Below are 17,808 nucleotides of genomic sequence, written 5' to 3' on the forward strand. Positions count from 1 at the left end.
GCTTTAATTCGACTTAGCAAAAAAGATCAGGGGGAATTAACGGTCAGGGAAGTTAGGCAGCGCTCACTTCAATTGCTGGTCATCACATGTCTAAGTGACAGTTTCTCAGGGCAGTAAGAGTTGGGATGGGGTTACTTTTGACAGAAAGTGTTGATGTGGCTTTTTCCGGCGACAGAACTGATAGCCAAGAATGTGCGGTAAATTAACAGAAAGTCCAACCAACTCATCCACACAGTCAAGCTGGTGAAACGAAATGACTGGCGACCTGGCTCTCACCCTGATCACTCGGTTCTCGGACTCCTGCAATGTTCCAATGAAGCTCAAGGTTCGCTCGAGGAGCAGCGGCTCATCCTTCAATGAGGAACTTTACAGCGTTCCAGTGTGAACATTCAGCTCAACAATATCGCTCTGTAAAAACTGCCAACATTCTGATTCCCTTCTGTTCGCAGATGTGGGTTTGAGTCTCGGTTTCACTGAAATTGATCTTTTTCTTGACGTCACAAAGCGCTTTATTATTCAACACGTCTGTCCATTACAGGGGCTGATGGAAGATCCAATCAGTGAGGTGCGCATTCACCCTTTTAAAACATTATTTCAGGGGATGTGAGCGTCGCTCTCAAGGCCAGTCTTTGTTATACATCCCAAACTGTCCTTGAACTCAGTGGCTTTCTCAGCGGGCAGTTAGGAATCAAACTGATTCCTAGGCCAGACCAGGGAAGACATCGGTGAACCACCACTGAGATTAGTGTTTATTTGCAGGTTTTAATTATTGAGTTTAATTTCCATCAGCAACTATGGTGGGAAATGAACACAAGTCCCCGGAATATTTCCACTGCTCCAATGTTTCCTCTGAGAGAGAGATGGAAATAACATGTCGAAAGGACACTAAGTCGGATCCCAATGTTATTGTGAACAAAAGTATCGAATCCAAGATCTTACAAGAAAAGTCGAAGCAAGCTGGCCTCATAACTTGGGTTGGAGAATCACATCAGTGATTCCAGGCAGAGCTTCTGCAAAATCACCGCAATAAGACGGAAACAGTTGATAAAGTAACGACGAAGGTGGGATTCGGACCCACGCGTGCCAAACACAATGGATTAGCAGTCCATCGCCTGAACCTCTCGGCTACCTCGTCACGAATTGCCGATTCTTAAACCCCCTTCTATACTTATTGCATCCATGAACCGTTGAAATAAATGATCTTCTTTGGTACAGGCCCTGAATATTCGGCCAGATGTGTAAAAATGGAAACATAGTTTATGTTATTAAAATAAATGTGCATCACATCAGATCAAGGACTGTTGTAAACCGACTGACATGAATCGCTTCAAGACTTTAACCTAACATGTTTCTATACAGTGTGAAAACCCACCGCGGAAAGACTTCAACATACAAGCATTTGGTAGCAAAAGGAAACCCCTCCCAGCTCACTGCGGGCACCGGAACACAGCTAAAATGTGGTAAATTAAAATGGAACACTGGGGTTCCCAGCTCTGCTTGTCCTTTCAGTCAAGATTGAAACCGAGTGCAATCAGCCTCCCACGTGTATCCACAAGTGGACAGCTCCCTTATTTGATTTATTAGGATAAATTTAGAGACTCATGGCACGGAGAAACGTTCTTTAAACTTGACATTCATTTTTATCACGAGTGTTAAAGCGATGCATTCCCTGCAATGACTTCCCGGGTGTTCAAATCTGGTCCTGATTTCCGGAACCGCCACCACCTCGAGCGCGAAAAGAAAATGCTGCATTAAGATGGGCTCGTCCGGGAATTGAACCCGGGACCTGACGCATATGAATTCACGAGAAAGCCCAAAGCGACAAACAAGCTAACGACATAACACAAACCAACCAAGGAATCGTTCCATTGTGACACAAAGTGCATCAATCATAAGCGAATTACAGTTCATGCTGGAAATCTTTTCGAATGTTTTAGAAACCCCGGGACGACTCCAACCAGTGGAGAGTTTCCCGCCTTACTTCTTATGACTTCAGTATTGCTGGGGTTCCTTGATGCCCCATTAGTTCAAATGCTTCTTTGAACTCAAGTGCAGTCACTTGCACCTCACTTCTTGAGTTCAGCTGTTTTCTTCATGTTTGGAGCAAGGCTGCAATGAGGTCAGGAGCTAAGTGACCCTGGCTGGAGACAAACTGAGTTTCAGTGAGCGGGTTATTGCTGAGTAAGGGTCATTTGATCGCACTGACGAAGACATTTTCCCTCACCTTCTTATTCAACTAGAGTAGGCTGATGGGGCGGGTTTTTCCGGTTGGATTTTCCTGTTTTTTTTGTGGACAAGACAGACCTGAGCAATTTCACACATTTCCGGGTAGATGCCAGTCCTGTACCTGCACTGGAACAACTTGGCGAGGTGCGAGGCTATTTCTGGAGCACAGGTTTTCAATACTGCTGCAGGATTGGTATCGGGGACCAAAGCCTTTGCAGTTACCCGTGCCTTCAGCCATTTCTTGATTTCACTTGGAGTGAATGGAGCTGGCTGAAGACTAACATCTGTGTTGCATTTCCCCGGCTTTGTACAAAAGCAGAACTGAGGAAATCACATACGTGGCTCTATGAAACTGATCAGCTGCAGTGAAAGGCGACAGTGTTTATCACAAGCGGGTTCCATTAATTCAGATACAGATTTGGTTTAAAACTAGCCATGACCAAGTGCGACACACAAATTTTTCTGATCTGCAGTTAGATGTGCTCCCGCTGTGACGCTTACATGCTCGTGTGTTGGGAAAGTGTAGGCGCTATCTGGTTGAGGTAATTGAGATGATTAATAGGTTTTAATGCGGAGAAACGATTTCCTCTGGCGAGGGAGTGCAGAACAAACGTATACAACCTTAAATTTAGAGCGAAGCCATTTAATAGGGAGCAATTCACTCAAAGGATGAAGAAAGCTGTTTGTCGGACAATCCCTGTGTAGCGATTTGCCGAGAGTTTATGGCAATGAACTGATGCTTCGTTGGGCTTTGCACCCCCTCTTCATCAAGAAAAACTGGAAAACTGGAGGGAACTGAAACGAGATGTTGGCTGTCCTTTGTCATTATACGATCATGTTCTCTAATATAAGCGGAGGACTGCAGGTGCCTGTAAAACTAACATCCTTAGGTCTCTGGTTTAATTCTGGCTCGAAGAACGCGCTTCTGTCAGCCGAAATAGCTTAGTTGGGAGAGCGTTAGACTGAAGATCTAAAGGTCCCTGGTCCGATCCGGGGTTTCGGCAGCATGTTGTAAGCCTTTTCCCCTGAGCGTCGCTAGCTGATTGTGCCAGCGTTTTTTGGGAAGACTCAGTCCCGCTTTTGAGGGGAGGGGTCTCCTCCAACGCACACGGACACCTCTGTGCCCGCTGGTCCACCTTACTGGAATAAAGCTCGGTTTAACCATTCTTGAAAAAGCACTGGTCAACTCAGCACCCATATAAACTATGCTAACAACCGTGCAACGCTCATATGTTCCCAGCTTCTGGTTCCTCGATCAGTCATTGGAATTTTAAATTCCTGAAAATCCGTCTGTTGATCTATTGCAATGGTGCTTTTTTAACGTTAACCAGGGGACCGTAATTGGAATTCAATTAATCCATTGTTTCCCTCCCGTTTATTAATATTTCTTTGTGTCTGTGCCTCTCAGTGATTAGGTCGAGAAATGAGCTCGCCTCAGTCATGCGACGGACGGATCTCATGAGTATTACAAATATTTACCCTTTCCTTTTAAATTCAGATCAGAATTTCTCATTGAAACACGGAAAATGCTGCTTAACCTGCTCCAAGGGCACTTCTATGACTCACTGAAACAACATAATGTGACCTTTCAGTAAGCTCTTTGTGTGCAGCCGTTTCTGGGGGTCTTCCTCAGTCACGGATATTGGAATCGGATCTTAGTTTTCTGCATGTTTAGTGGGAAGCCCAATATGTCATCTGCTTTACAGAAGGAGTCGACAGTGACCTGGAGTTAAGTTTCTGAGTGAGCGCCCTGTTACGAGCGGGATGGGAGGAGTGCGCCGTTGGTCTAGTCCCACTGCTCCACAGGACACAACATTGGCTCAGATGTTCAACTCACTCACCAAAATGGCCAATTATTTACCTTCACCACTGTTCCCGAGAATAAAAGAGGTTTTAAAGTGGATTATTTCGATGAACAATACATTTAATTGTTTATTATAAAAAAAGGTATTTTCGAATAGACATGTAAAGCTTATGAACATACAGTATGGATCTGAAGTCACACAGACACACGCTCTCCCTCTCTCACAAACACACACACACACACACACATACACACACGCAACCATCATAGGAACCAACACACACATACAAACAGAAACACGCTCTCCCTCTCTCACAAACACACACACACACACATACATACACGCACCCATAATAGGAAACCATGATAGTAAAAAGAGAACTAGGGGAAATTAAAGCATAATGATTGGGATGTTGGAAATCAGAAACAAAAACAGAAAATGCTGGAGAAAACCAGCTGGTCTAACAGCATCTGTGGGGAGAAATAAATACAGAGTCAACGTTTCGAGTCTTTATGACGCTTCTCTAGAAAGGGGGTAATTTTGCCAAACATTAAACGTCATTGGATCAAGGCAAAGGTCAGGGTCTGCAGTCCTTGAGATGGGGTCAGTGTTCCACAGTAACTCCCCCAGCACTGATCCGTGACAACATCAAGCAGTTGGTCCTTCTCTTCTCAAAGGAAAAAAAAAAGCCCATTTTTTAAAAGACAGTCTCCCGGGCATGTTTTCCTTCAGAACCATGAAATCCATGTGACCCCCTTTGTACACAGCCCAATTGGATCAAATTGTTCACAGCCTGATTTGAACATGGAATTGTAGGCTTGTCTGAAAGAACATTCAGACTGGCAGAGTTGGGGGTGGCTGTGGGGACGGGGTGGAAGGGGGTGTGGGGGGGATTGGTGTGGAGGGGAGGGGGATGGCGAGGGTGGTTGTAGTTGGGGTGGTGCACTGAGAGGAGGGACGTGTTGTGGGGCAGATGATGGTAGGTTAGGCGGGAAGGTTACAGATTCATATTACTTGACCATATTTTAGCTGTGTTATAGGAGTTGCAGAAAGTCAGCTTTAATTCGACTCAGCAAAGAAGCTCAGGGGGAATTAACGGTCAGGGAAGTTAGGCAGCGCTCACTTCAATTACTGGTCATCACATGTCTAAATGGCAGTTTCTCAGGGCATTAAGAGTTGGGATGGGGTTACTTTTGACAGAAAGTGTTGAAGTGGCATTTTCCTGCGACAGAACTGATAGCCAAGAATGTGCAGTAAATTAACAGAAAGTCCAACAACTCATCCACACAGTCAAGCTGATGAAACGAAATGACTGGCGACCTGGCTCTCACCCTGATCACTCGGTTCTCGGACTCCTGTAATGTTCCAATGAAGCTCACGGTTCGCTCGAGGAACAGTGGCTCATCCTTCAATTAGGAACTTTACAGCCTTCCAGTGTAAACATTCAGCTCAACAATATCGCTCTGTAAAAACTGCTAACATTCTGATTCCCTTCTGTTCGCAGATGTGGGTTTGAGCCTCGGTTTCACTGAGATGTTCTGAATTGATCTTTCCCCTGACGTCACAAAGCACTTTATTATCCAACACGTCTGACCATTACAGGGGCTGATGGAAGATCCAATCAGTGAGGTGCGCATTCACCCTTTTAAAACATTATTTCAGGGGTTGTGAGCGTCGTTCGCAAGGCCAGTCTCTGTAATACATCTCAAACTGTCCTTGAAATCAATGGCTTTCTCAGCGGGCAGTTAGGAATCAAACTCATATGTAGGCCAGACATCAGTGGGAAGACATCAGTGAACCACCACTGACCTTAGCGTTTAATTGCAGGTTTAATTATTGAGTTTAATTTCCATCAGCAACCTATGGTGGAAAATGAACCCACGTCCCCGGAATATTTCCACTGCTCCAATGTTTGACCATAGAGGGAGATCGAAATATCATGTCGAATGAACTCGAAGTCGGATCCCCATATTATTGTGAACAAAGGTATCGAATCCAAGACCTTAAAAGAAAAGTCGAAGCAAGTTGGAGTTAAGTTTCGGAGTGAGCACCCTGTTAGGAGCGGGATGGGAGGAGTGTGCCCTTGGTCTAGTCCCACTGCTCCACAGGTCACAACATTGGTTGAAATGTTCAATTGACTTTCCAAAATCGTCAATTATAAACCTTCACCTTTGTTCCCGAAAATAAAAGAGATTTTAAAGTGGATTATTTCGATGAACAATAAATTTGTTTGTTTATTATAAGAAAAGGTATTTTCGAATAGAAAAGTAAAGCTTATGAACATAGAGTATGGATCTGAAATTATGCGAATTAATCTTTCGAGATAAAAAGTCACATACATACACACATACACACACACACACACATACACACACACGCTCTCCCTCTCTCACAAACACACGCACACTTACTTACACGCGCTCATAATAGAAAACCATGATATTAAAAAGAGAAATAGGGGAAATTAAAGCAAAATGATGAGGATCTTGAAAATCAAAAACAGAAACAGAAAATGCTGGAAATTATCAGCTGGACTAACAGCATCTGTGGGGAGAAATAAATACAGAGTCAATGTTTCGCGTCCTTATGACCCTTCTTTAGAAAGAGGGGAATTTTGCCAAACGTTAAAATCCAATGGATCAAGGCAAAGGTCAGGGTGTGCAGGCCTTGAGATGGGGTCAGGGTTCCACAGTCGCTCCCCAGCACTGATCCGTGACAACATCAAGCAGTTGGACCTTCTCTTCTCGAAGGAAAAAAAATCCCACTTTTGAAAACACAGTTTTCCAGGTATGTTTTCATTCAGAGCCATGAAAACCAAGTGACCTCCCTTTGTACACAGCCCAATTGGGTCAAAATGTTCACAGCCTGATTTCAACATGGAGTTGAAGTTTTGCCTGAAAGAACATACAGACTAGCAGAGCTGTACGGTGGCTGTACGGCCGGGGAGTGGGGGGACGGGGGTGGGTGGGTGGGAGGGTGACAGCTTTATATTGCTTGACCATATTTTAGCTGTGTTATAGGAGTTGCAGAAAGTCAGCTTTAATTCGACTTACTAAAGAAGCTCAGGGGCAATTAACGGTCAGGGAAGTTAGTCAGCGCTCACTTCAATTGCTGGTCATCACATGTCCAAGTGGCAGTTTCTCAGGGCATTAAGTGTGGGGATGGGGTTACTTTTGACAGAAAGTGTTGAAGTGGCATTTTCCTGCATCAGAGCTGATAGCCAAGAATGTGCGGTAAATTAACAGAAAGTCCAACCAACTCATCCACACAGTCAAGCTGGTGAAACGAAATGACTGGCGACCTGGCTCTCACCCTGATCACTCGGTTCTCGGACTCCTGCAATGTTCCAATGAAGCTCAAGGTTCGCTCGAGGAGCAGCGCCTCATCCTTCAATGAGGAACTTTACAGCGTTCCAGTGTGAACATTCAGCTCAACAATATCGCTCTGTAAAAACTGCCAACATTCTGATTCCCTTCTGTTCGCAGATGTGGGTTTGAGCCTCGGTTTCACTGAGATGTTCTGAATTGATCTTTTTCTTGACATCACAAAGCGCTTTATTATTCAACACGTCTGTCCATTACAGGGGCTGATGGAAGATCCAATCAGTGAGGTGCGCATTCACCCTTTTAAAACATTATTTCAGGGGATGTGAGCGTCGCTCGCAAGGCCAGTCTTTGTTACACATCCCAAACTGTCCTTGAACTCAGTGGCTTTTACAGCGAGCAGTTAGGAATCAAACTCATATGTAGACCAGGCCAGGGAAGACATCAATGAACCACCACTGAGATTAACGTTTAATTGCAGGTTTTAATTATTGAGTTTAATTTCCATCAGCAACTATGGTGGGAAATGAACACAAGTCCCTGGAATATTTCCACTGCTCCAATGTTTCTCCCTAGAGAGAGATGGAAATATCATGTCGAATGGACTCTAAGTCGGATCCCCATGTTATTGTGAACAAAAGTATCGAATCCAAGATCTTACAAGAAAAGTCGAAGCAAGCTGGCCTCATAACTTGGGTTGGAGAATCACATCAGTGATTCCAGGCAGAGCTTCTGCAAAATCACCGCAATAAGGCGGAAACAGTTGATAAAGTAACGACGAAGGTGGGATTCGAACCCACGCGTGCAAAGCACAATGGATTAGCAGTCCATCGCCTTAACCACTCGGCCACCTCGTCGCAGAATACCGATTCTTAAACCCCCTTCTATACTTTTTGCATCCATCAACAGTTGAAATAAATGATCCTCTTTGGTACAGGCCCTGAATATTCGGCCAGTTGTGTAAAGATGGAAATGTATTTTATGTCAGTGAAATAAATGCCCATCACATCAGATTCGGGACTGTTGTAAACCGACTGATGTGAATCACTTCAACACTTCACCCTAATATCCAACATGTTTCTACACAGTGTAAAAACCCACCGCGGAAAGACCGGAACATACAAGCATTTAGTAGCAAAAAGAAACCCCTCCCAGCTCACTGCAAGCACCGAAACACAGCTAAAATGTGGTAAATTAAAATGAAACACTGGGGTTCCCAGCTCTGCTTGTCCTTTCAGTCAAGATTGAAACTGAGTGCAATCAGCCTCCCAAAAGTGAATCCACAAATAGACAGTTCACTCATTTGATGCTTTAGAATAAATTCAGAGTCTCATGGCACGGAGAAACGCTCTTTAAACTTGGCATTCATTTATATCACGTGTGTTGAAGTGATGCATTCCCTGCAATGACTTCCCGGGTGTTCAAACCTTGTCCTTATTTCCGGAACTGCCACCACCTCGAGCGCGAAAGAAAATGCTGCATTAAGATGGGCTCGTCCGGGAATTGAACCCGGGACCTGTCGCATAATAAATCAATTGAACACCCAAAGCGACCAACAAGCCACCGGCATAACAAAATGCAGTCAAAGAATCCTTTCATTTTCACACAAAGTGCATCAAACAAAAGCGAATTACAGTTCATGCTGGAAATATTTTCCAATGTTTTAGAAACCCCGGGGACGACTCCAACCAGTGGAGAGTTTCCCGCCTTATTTCCTTTGACTTCAGTTTTGCTGGGATTCCTTGATGCCACATTAAGTCAAATGCTTCTTTGAACTCAAGTGCAGTCACTTGCACCTCGCGTCTTGAGTTCAGCTGCTTTCTCCATGTTTGGACCAAGGCTGCAATGAGGTCAGGAGCTGAGTGACCCTGGCAGAAAACAAACTGAGCTTCAGTGAGAGGGTTATTGCTGAATAAGGGTCACTTGATCGCAATCTCGAAGACATTTTTCCTCACCTTAATAAACGAGAGTAGACGGATGGGGCGGTTTTTCCCGGTTGGATCTTCCTTTTTTTTTGTGCACAAGACAGCCCTGAGTAATTTCCCACGTTGCCGGGAAGATGCCAGTCTTGTAGCTGCACTGGAACAACTTGGCGAGGGGCGAGGCTATTTCTGGAGCACAGGTTTTCAGTACTGCTGCAGGAATGGTGTCAGGGCCCAAAGCCTTTGCAGTTACCCGTGCCTTCAGCCATTTCTGGATTTCACTTGGAGTGAGTGGAGCTGGCTGAAGACTGACATCTGTGTTGCATTTCCCCAGCTTTTTGTCGAAAAGCAGAACTGAGGGAATCACATACGTGGCTCTATGAAACTCATCAGCTGAACAGTGAAAGGCGACAGTGTTTATCACAAGCGGGTTCCATTCATTCAGATACAGATTTGGGGCAAAAGTAGCCATAACCATGTGCGATACACAGTTTTCTGATCTGCAGTTAGATGTGCTCCCGCTGTGACGCTTACATACCCGTGAGTTGAGAAGGTGTAGGCGCTATCTGGTTGAGGTAATTGAGATGATTAATAGGTTTTAATGCGGAGAAACCATTTCCTCTGGTGGGGGAATACAGAACAAAGGATAGAACCTTAAAATTAGGTTTAAGCCATTTAACAGTGACGTCAGGAAACTATTCATTCAAAGGATGAAGAAGGCTGTTTGTCAGACATCCCTGTGTAGCGATTGGCCGAAGATTGGCAATGAACTGATGTTTCGTTCGGCTTTGCAAAGTAATAATCGAAATTTGGAGGGAGCTTAAAAGAGGTGATGGCTGTCCTTTGTCATTATGCGATCATGTTCTCTAATATAAGCGAATGGCTGTCGGTGACTGTAAAACTCGTATCCTTACGTCCCTGCATCAATTCTGGCTCGAAAAACGGAACTTTCGTCAGCCGAAATAGCTCAGTTGGGAGAGCGTTAGACTGAAGATCTAAAGGTCCCTGGTTCAATCCCGGGTTTCGGCAACGAGCGGCTAGTATACTCGCCTGAGCGTCTCCTGCGGGTGAAGGTGCCAATTGTTTTTGGGAGACCCATTTCTGAGGGGAGGGGACACTTGCCCTCCTCCCTTGCACCTGTGCAGCTCTATGCTCGCGGGTCCATGTTATTGGAATAAAGATCTGTTTAACTTTTCTTTAAAAACATGTGAACAAGCGCTGGTCAACTCAGCTCCCATTAAACTATGCTAACAACTATGCAACTCTCATCTGTTTCGAGCTTCTGATTCCTCGATCAGTCATTGGGAATGCAAATCCTGAAAAATCCATCTGTTGATCAATTTCAATGGTGCTTTTGTCAACATTAACCAGAGGAGAGTAATTGGAATCCAATTCATCCATTGTTTCCATCCCGTTTATTATTCTTTCTTCCTGTCTGTATCTCTCAGTGATGAAATTGGGAAGTGAGCTCGCCTCAGTCAGGTGGCGGACGGGCCCAGTGAGTATTACAAATATTTACCCTTTCCTTTTAAATTCATATCAGAATTTCTCATTGAAACACAGGAAATGCTACTTAACCTGCTCCAAAGATACTTTCATGACTCACTGAAACAAAATAATTTGACCCTTCAGTAAGCACTTTGTGTGCAGCAGTTTCTGGTGGTGTTCCTCAATCAGGAATATTGGAACCGGATCTCAGTTTTCTGCATGTTTAGTGGGAAGCCCACTATGTCATCTGCTTTGCAGAAGGAATCGACAGTTACCTGGAGCTAAGTTTCTGAGTTCCGAGCGGGATGGGAGGAGTGCGCCGTTGGTCTAGTCCCACTACTCCACAGATCGCAACATTAGTTTAAATGTTCAATTCACTTAGTAAAATGGCCAATTATTTACCTTCACCACTGTTACCTGCATTAAAACAGACTTTATCGTGGATTCTTTAGAAAAGCAACAAATTGATCAGTTTATTGTTAAAAAAAAAGCTCTTCCCGAATAGAAAAGTAAAGCAGTATGGAATATGAAATTATACGAATTAATCTTTCGAGATACCTTAAATCACACACGCAAACACACACGCACGCTCTCTCTCACAAACACACACACACGCTCTGTCTCACAAACACACACACACACACACACGCTCTCTTTCACAAACACACACACACACACGCTCTCTCTCCCAAACACACACACACACACACCCGCTCTCTCTCACAAACACACACACACACACACACACACACACGCTCTCTCTCACAAACACACACACGCTCTCTCTCACAAACACACACACACGCTCTCTCTCACAAACACACACACACACACGCTCTCTCTCACAAACACACACACACACACGCTCTCTCTCACAAACACACACACACACACACGCTCTCTCTCACAAACACACACACACACACACACACACGCTCTCTCTCACAAACACACACACACGCTCTCTCTCACAAACACACAGACACACACGCTCTCTCTCACAAACACACACACACACACACACACACGCTCTCTCTCACAAACACACACACACGCTCTCTCTCACAAACACACACACACACACACACACGCTCTCTCTCACAAACACACACACACGCTCTCTCTCACAAACACACACACACACGCTCTCTCTCACAAACACACACACATAGACATAATGGAAAACCATGACATAAAAAATAGAAAAAGGGGAAATTAAAGCAAAATACTGCTGATGCTGGAAATCTGAAACAAAAACAGAAAATGCTGGAATGATTCAGCAGGTCTAACAGCATCTGTGGGGTGAAAAAAAACAGAGTCAACGTTTCGAGTCCTTATGATTCTTTTTCAGAAAAGGGGGAATTTTGCCAAACGTTAAGTGTCAATAGATCAAGGCAAAGGGCAGAGTGTGCAGTCCCTGAGATGGGGTCAGTGTTCTCCAGTCGCTTCCCCAGCACTGATCGATGACAACATCAATGATTCTGGCACTGCTTTTCGGGCGGTATCATGGAATAATCGAGCGTACTGTATCCCAGTGTGTCGAGCATCTCAGGAGCAGTTAATATTAACTTCCGGCTGTGGACTGGCTCTGGAGTGCAAAAGGCCCAAAAGGTCTTCCTGCCCAAGCAGTTGGCCCTTCTCTTCTCAAAGTCAAATCAAGCCCACTTTTTAAAACTTAGTCATCCAGGCATGTTTTTTGTCAGAGCCATAAAAACCATGTGACCCACTTTGTACAGAGCCCACTCGGGTCAAAATGCTCACAGCCTGATTTCCACATGGAGTTGCAATCTTGTTTGAAAACATATTCAGTCTGAAAGAACTGGGTGTGGCGTTGGGGCGGGATGGGGAGGGGGTTGCGGGGGGTGTTGGGGGGCGGGGCTGGTGGTTGGGGGGCTGTTGTGAGGGGAGAGGCGTGTTGTGGGGGCGGATGTTGGTGGGTGCGGCGGGAGGGTTACATCTTGATATTACTGACCATATTTTTGCTGTATTATAGGAGTTGCAGAAAGTCACTTTAAATTCGTAATTTTAGTATATTTAGTAAAGCAGCTCAGGGGGAATTAACGGTCAGGGATGTTAGGCAGCGCTCGCTTCAATAGCTGGTCATCACATGTCTAAGTGACAGTTTCTCAGGGCAGTCAGGGTTGGGATGGGGTTACTTTTGACAGAAAGTGTTGATGTGGCTTTTTCCGGCGACAGAACTGATAGCCAAGAATGTGCGGTAAATTAACAGAAAGTCCAACCAACTCATCCACACAGTCAAGCTGGTGAAACGAAATGACTGGCGACCTGGCTCTCACCCTGATCACTCGGTTCTCGGACTCCTGCAATGTTCCGATGAAGCTCAAGGTTCTCTCGACGAACAGCGGCTCATTCTTCAATGAGGAACTTTACAGCGTTCCAGTGTGAACATTCAGCTCAACAATATCGCTCTGTAAAAACTGCCAACATTCTGATTCCCTTCTGTTCGCAGATGTGGGTTTGAGCTTCGGCAGTTGTTCATCAATCCGCGATTTAAAACGTCCACCAGTTACATATTTTTTTCTCTTTATTGTTCCGCATACGGAGCCGAGTGCCCTCATTCTGTGCTGTTTAACTCTCGGAGCTGATGTTTCCCTCTCTCTGGCGATGCAGCACAAACTCTGTTGTGATTTTATCTCTCCCGATTTCCAAGATTTTCCAGGGCGTCGTTTTTGCTTTTTTCCCGCTTCCCTTTCACTGGCTTAACCCCTATCACAAAATATTTACCTCTCCAGTTCAGGTGAAAAGTCACTTACCTACAACACGAACTCTGTTTCACCGCCCACGTGTAATTCTTACATTTGCTCTGTTACTCTCGCGGTGTGAAAGGATAGTTGACTGGCTTTGGATGTGAATGGAACTAGATGCCCGCTTCGTCACGGCAAGCGGCTACCAGGAGGGCAGAGGAAACGTTTCAGGGGCGTCCTCAAAGCCTCCCTGATAAAATGCAACATTCCCACCGATTTGTGGGAATCTCTTGCTCGAAACGCCCAAACTGGAGAAGAAACATCCGCGAAGGTGCCAACCATTTGGAACGTCTCCGACAGGCCCAGGTGGAGGCCAAGCGCAAACAGCGGAAGGAGCGGAGCAAAATCCGAGCATCCCACCCACCCGCCTCCTCAAACACTACCTGCCCCAACCTGTGGCAGAGTGTGCGGAGCCAGCATTGGACTTTTTAGGCTCCTCAGAAACCGCAACGTCGGCGTGGAAAAAAAGCCATTTTCAATGACGAGTTATTGCCTAAGAAGAAGAAGATGAAGAGGCTGTGGGATGGGTATGATTCTCGCTTAGTCATTCTTATTGAGATATTCTGCGAGAGGTGCCGTATTCAAATCTTGGACGAGACCCCAAGTGTTATCAACTATCGCCGTAAGTCACTGATGGGACTTATTTAGGAGAATGAATATGTTTTTGTTCTGGAGAAGGTGGGATTTTTTTTTTCCAGGAATTTAGCAGCGATTGAGTGAAGGTCAACGGGCCAAGATTTAGAGAGGACAAAAAAATTGCAGGGACATTTTGAGGAGAGGTGCGGACAATAGGAACTGACTTCATGACCCAAAATCAATCTGAGATCCCTAGGCCAAGGGTATGGGAATCAGTGGAACATTCAAAAATCCAAGAGACATAAATGCAGCACAGTTTTTATGGACAAGGCATTATCTGGCTGGAAGGACTGGTAGCCTGGTCCTAAAGGATCGGGCGTCTAACTTCAATGCACATTATGATGTAATCAGAAGATAGCAGTTTCGTGTCCTGTCCCGTTGCTTCATACAGAAATCTGGTGGAACGTCCAATAAACCAGGTTCCCACTCGTCAGCTGCAAGTTCTGCTCTTTCTTCCAAACAATGCGGAGCACTTTCTCAGAATGTATTTCCTTGTTACTTTGTGCATTCATTCCTCACTCATCTTTGGATTTTGTTCCGTTACTAAGAAATCCACAATATCTGACTAATGTCGAGAAAATATTGATATTTCCAATGGAACAAAAGGCTTTGAATCAATCAGTTTAATAAAATGCTGCGGAGGGAATTCCAATTTCCTCATCAAGCGGCTGAATGATTCGCTGAATGTTCAGTTGTTGTTTCCAGGGATGAAAGATGATGTCACTGGTCTCGGAATCCAGAGGCCCAGGCTCATCTCTAGGGGCAAGTGTTCAAATCCCACCGTGGCAGCTCGGGGAATTTAAATTCAATTATTTCATGATTCTTGAATTGAAAGCTGGTCTCTGTAATGACGGCCATGAAACAATCGTCGATTGTACTAAATAAAAACCCATCTGGTTCATCAATGCACTTAAGAGGAAACATTCTGCCGTCCTGACCTGGTCTGGTTTACATGTGACTCCATGCACATGGGAATATGGTTGACTCTTATCTGCCCTCGGAAATTACTGAGCAAGCCATCCAGTTCGAGGGAGATTAGGGAAGGGCAGGAAGTTCTGGCCGTGCAATTGACGCCCACAGCCCACAGAAGAAGAATAAATAACAAAAAAATGCAATGCGTGGTATACAAGGACGAAAGGATTGACAGTTTGGATCTTTATTCTCTTGTAATAACAAGGCTGAGGGGTGGCCTAACGCTTGTATTTCAAATAGTGAAAACAATATTTCATGGGATGTGAGCGTCGCTCGCAAGGCCAGTCTTTGTTACACATCCCAAATTGTACTTGATCTCCGTGGATTTCTCAGCGGGCAGTTAGGAATCAAACTCATATGTAGGTCCGGCCAGGGAAGACATCAGTGAACCATCACTGGGATTAGCGTTTAATTGCAGGTTTTAATTATTGAGTTTAATTTCCACCAGGAGCCATGGTGGGAAATGAAGCCAAATCCCCGGAATATTTCCACTGCTCCACTTACTCCCCTTAGAGAGAGATCGAAATATTAAGTCGAATGGACTCTAAATCGGATCCCCAATTTATTGTTAACAATAAAATCGCAATCAAGATCTTAGAAGAAAACTCTATGCAATCTGGCCTCAGAACTTGGGTTGGAGGATCACATCAGTGATTCCAGGCAGACCTTCTGCAAAATCCCCGCACCAAGGAAGAAACAGTTGATGAAACAACGACCAAGGTGGGATTCGAACCTTAACGTGCAAAAAACAATGGATTTATATTCCATCACCTTAACCTCTCGGCCAGCTCGGCACAAATTAAACCCCCTTCAATACTTTTTGCATTCATGAACTGTTGAAATAAATGATCCTCTTTGGTACAGGCCCTGAATATTCGGCCAGATGTGTAAAGGTGGAAATGTAGTTTCTTCCATTAACATAAATGCCCATCACATCAGATCAGGGGCTGTTGTAAACCGACTGATGTGAATCACTTCAACACTTCAACCTGATATCAAACATGTTTCTACACAGTGTGAAAATCCAGCGCTGAAAGACCGGAACTTACAAGCATTTGGTTGCAAAAGGAAACCCCTCCCAGCTCATTGCAAGCACCGGAACACATTAAAATGTGCTAAATTGTAATGAAACACTGGGGTTCCCAGCTCCGCTTGTCCTTTCAGTCAAGATTGTAGCCGAGTGCAATCAGCCTCCTACCTGAATCCACACGGAGGGAGTTGCCTTATTTGACGCATAGAGATAAATTCAGAGTCTCATGGCACGGAGAAACGTTCTTTAATCTTGACATTCATTTTCATCACGCGTGTTTTTAGTGATGCATTTTCTGCAATGAATTCCCGGGTGTTCAAACCTGGTCCTAATTTCCGGAACTGCCACCACCTCGAGCGCGAAAAAAATTACTGCATTAAGATGTCCGATGGGCTCGTCCGGAAATTGAACCCGGGACCTCTCGCACATTAATAGAATGAAATTCGCAAGGCGAGAATCATGCCCCTAGACCAACGAGCCACCTGTACTACAAAGTGCTGTCAAAGGATCTTTTCATTGTCACCCATAGTGTATCAAACAAAAGCGAATTACTGTTCCTGCTGGTTTTCTTTTGGAATGTTTTTGAAACCCCGGGGACGACTCCAACCAGTGGAAAGTTTCCCACCTCATTTCCATGAACTTTCAGTTTTGCTGGGGTTCCTTGATGCCCGCACTAGGTCAAATGTTTCCCTGAACTTAAGTGAACACTTGAACCTCACGGCTTGAGTTCAGCTGTTTCTCCATGTTTGGACCAAGGCTGCAAAGAGGTCAGAATGTGATTTAAAAGATGCCATGCTTGGTTTGGTTGAGTGGTCAGAAAATTGGCAAATGGAATTCAATCCCAGAAAGTTTGGGGTAATGCATTTGGGGAGGGCAGACAAAGAAAGGGAACACTCAATAAACGGGAGGATATTGAGACAGGTTGCGGAAGTGAGACACGTTGGAGTGCATGTTCACATTTCCCTGAAGGTGGCAAGACAGGGGGACAAGGTGGTAACGGAATGTTTTCCTTTATTGAACGAAGTATTGAATACAAAAACAGGGATATAATGCTGGAAATCTATAAAACGCTGGTTAGGCCACGGTTGGAATTTTGTGCACAGTTCTGGTCATCACATTACAGGAAGGACACAAATGCTCTGGAGGGTGTGCAGAGAATATTTAAAAGAATGCTACAAGGGCTTGAAAATTGCAGCTGTGAGGAAGGTTGGATATTCTAGGGTTGTTTTCCTTAGGATAGAGGAGGTTGAGGGGTGACCTAATTGAGGTGCAAAAAGATTATGAGCGACCTAGGGCTGGGGATCAGGAGCAGTTGGGTTTCTCTGGCAGAGAAACACCAGAGACACAAAGGGCCGAATGGGCTTTCTCTGTGGTGTAACTATTCTAAGATTCCATGTGTATAAGTGCCGTATTCATTCTGTATCGCTCTGTCTCTGGTAAAGGATTTGAGTGTCTGATTCCTAATGTATTTGTCAGCCTCTGGGGATGTGTCATTCATTCTGCATTGCTCTCTCTGGAAAACTATGTGAGTGCGGGATTCATTATGTATTGGTCAGTCTCTGGGGATGTGTGTGAGTGTAGGATTCAAACTGCATTGCTCTGCCTCTGGTACACTATGTGAGTGTGGGATTCATTATGTAT

General features: G+C 44.8%; 1 protein-coding gene and 4 non-coding genes across 5 annotated transcripts in view; 2 read left to right on the top strand and 3 right to left on the bottom strand.

Moving 5' to 3' along the window:
* Positions 1–17,808, bottom strand: part of LOC144670292 (histone H2AX-like) — a 297,255-nt gene that overhangs the window by 132,661 nt on the left and 146,786 nt on the right. The gene's annotated exons all lie outside the window — the stretch shown is intronic.
* Positions 1,054–1,135, bottom strand: trnas-gcu (transfer RNA serine (anticodon GCU)). Its single transcript has one exon. It is a non-coding gene; the product is annotated as a tRNA-Ser (tRNA).
* On the top strand, positions 3,158–3,230 carry trnaf-gaa (transfer RNA phenylalanine (anticodon GAA)). Its single transcript has one exon. It is a non-coding gene; the product is annotated as a tRNA-Phe (tRNA).
* trnas-gcu (transfer RNA serine (anticodon GCU)) lies at positions 8,130–8,211 on the bottom strand. Its single transcript has one exon. It is a non-coding gene; the product is annotated as a tRNA-Ser (tRNA).
* On the top strand, positions 10,233–10,305 carry trnaf-gaa (transfer RNA phenylalanine (anticodon GAA)). The gene has a single exon. It is a non-coding gene; the product is annotated as a tRNA-Phe (tRNA).

Source organism: Cetorhinus maximus, chromosome 31 (genome assembly GCF_964194155.1).
Source record: "Cetorhinus maximus chromosome 31, sCetMax3.hap1.1, whole genome shotgun sequence".
NCBI lineage: Eukaryota > Metazoa > Chordata > Chondrichthyes > Lamniformes > Cetorhinidae > Cetorhinus > Cetorhinus maximus.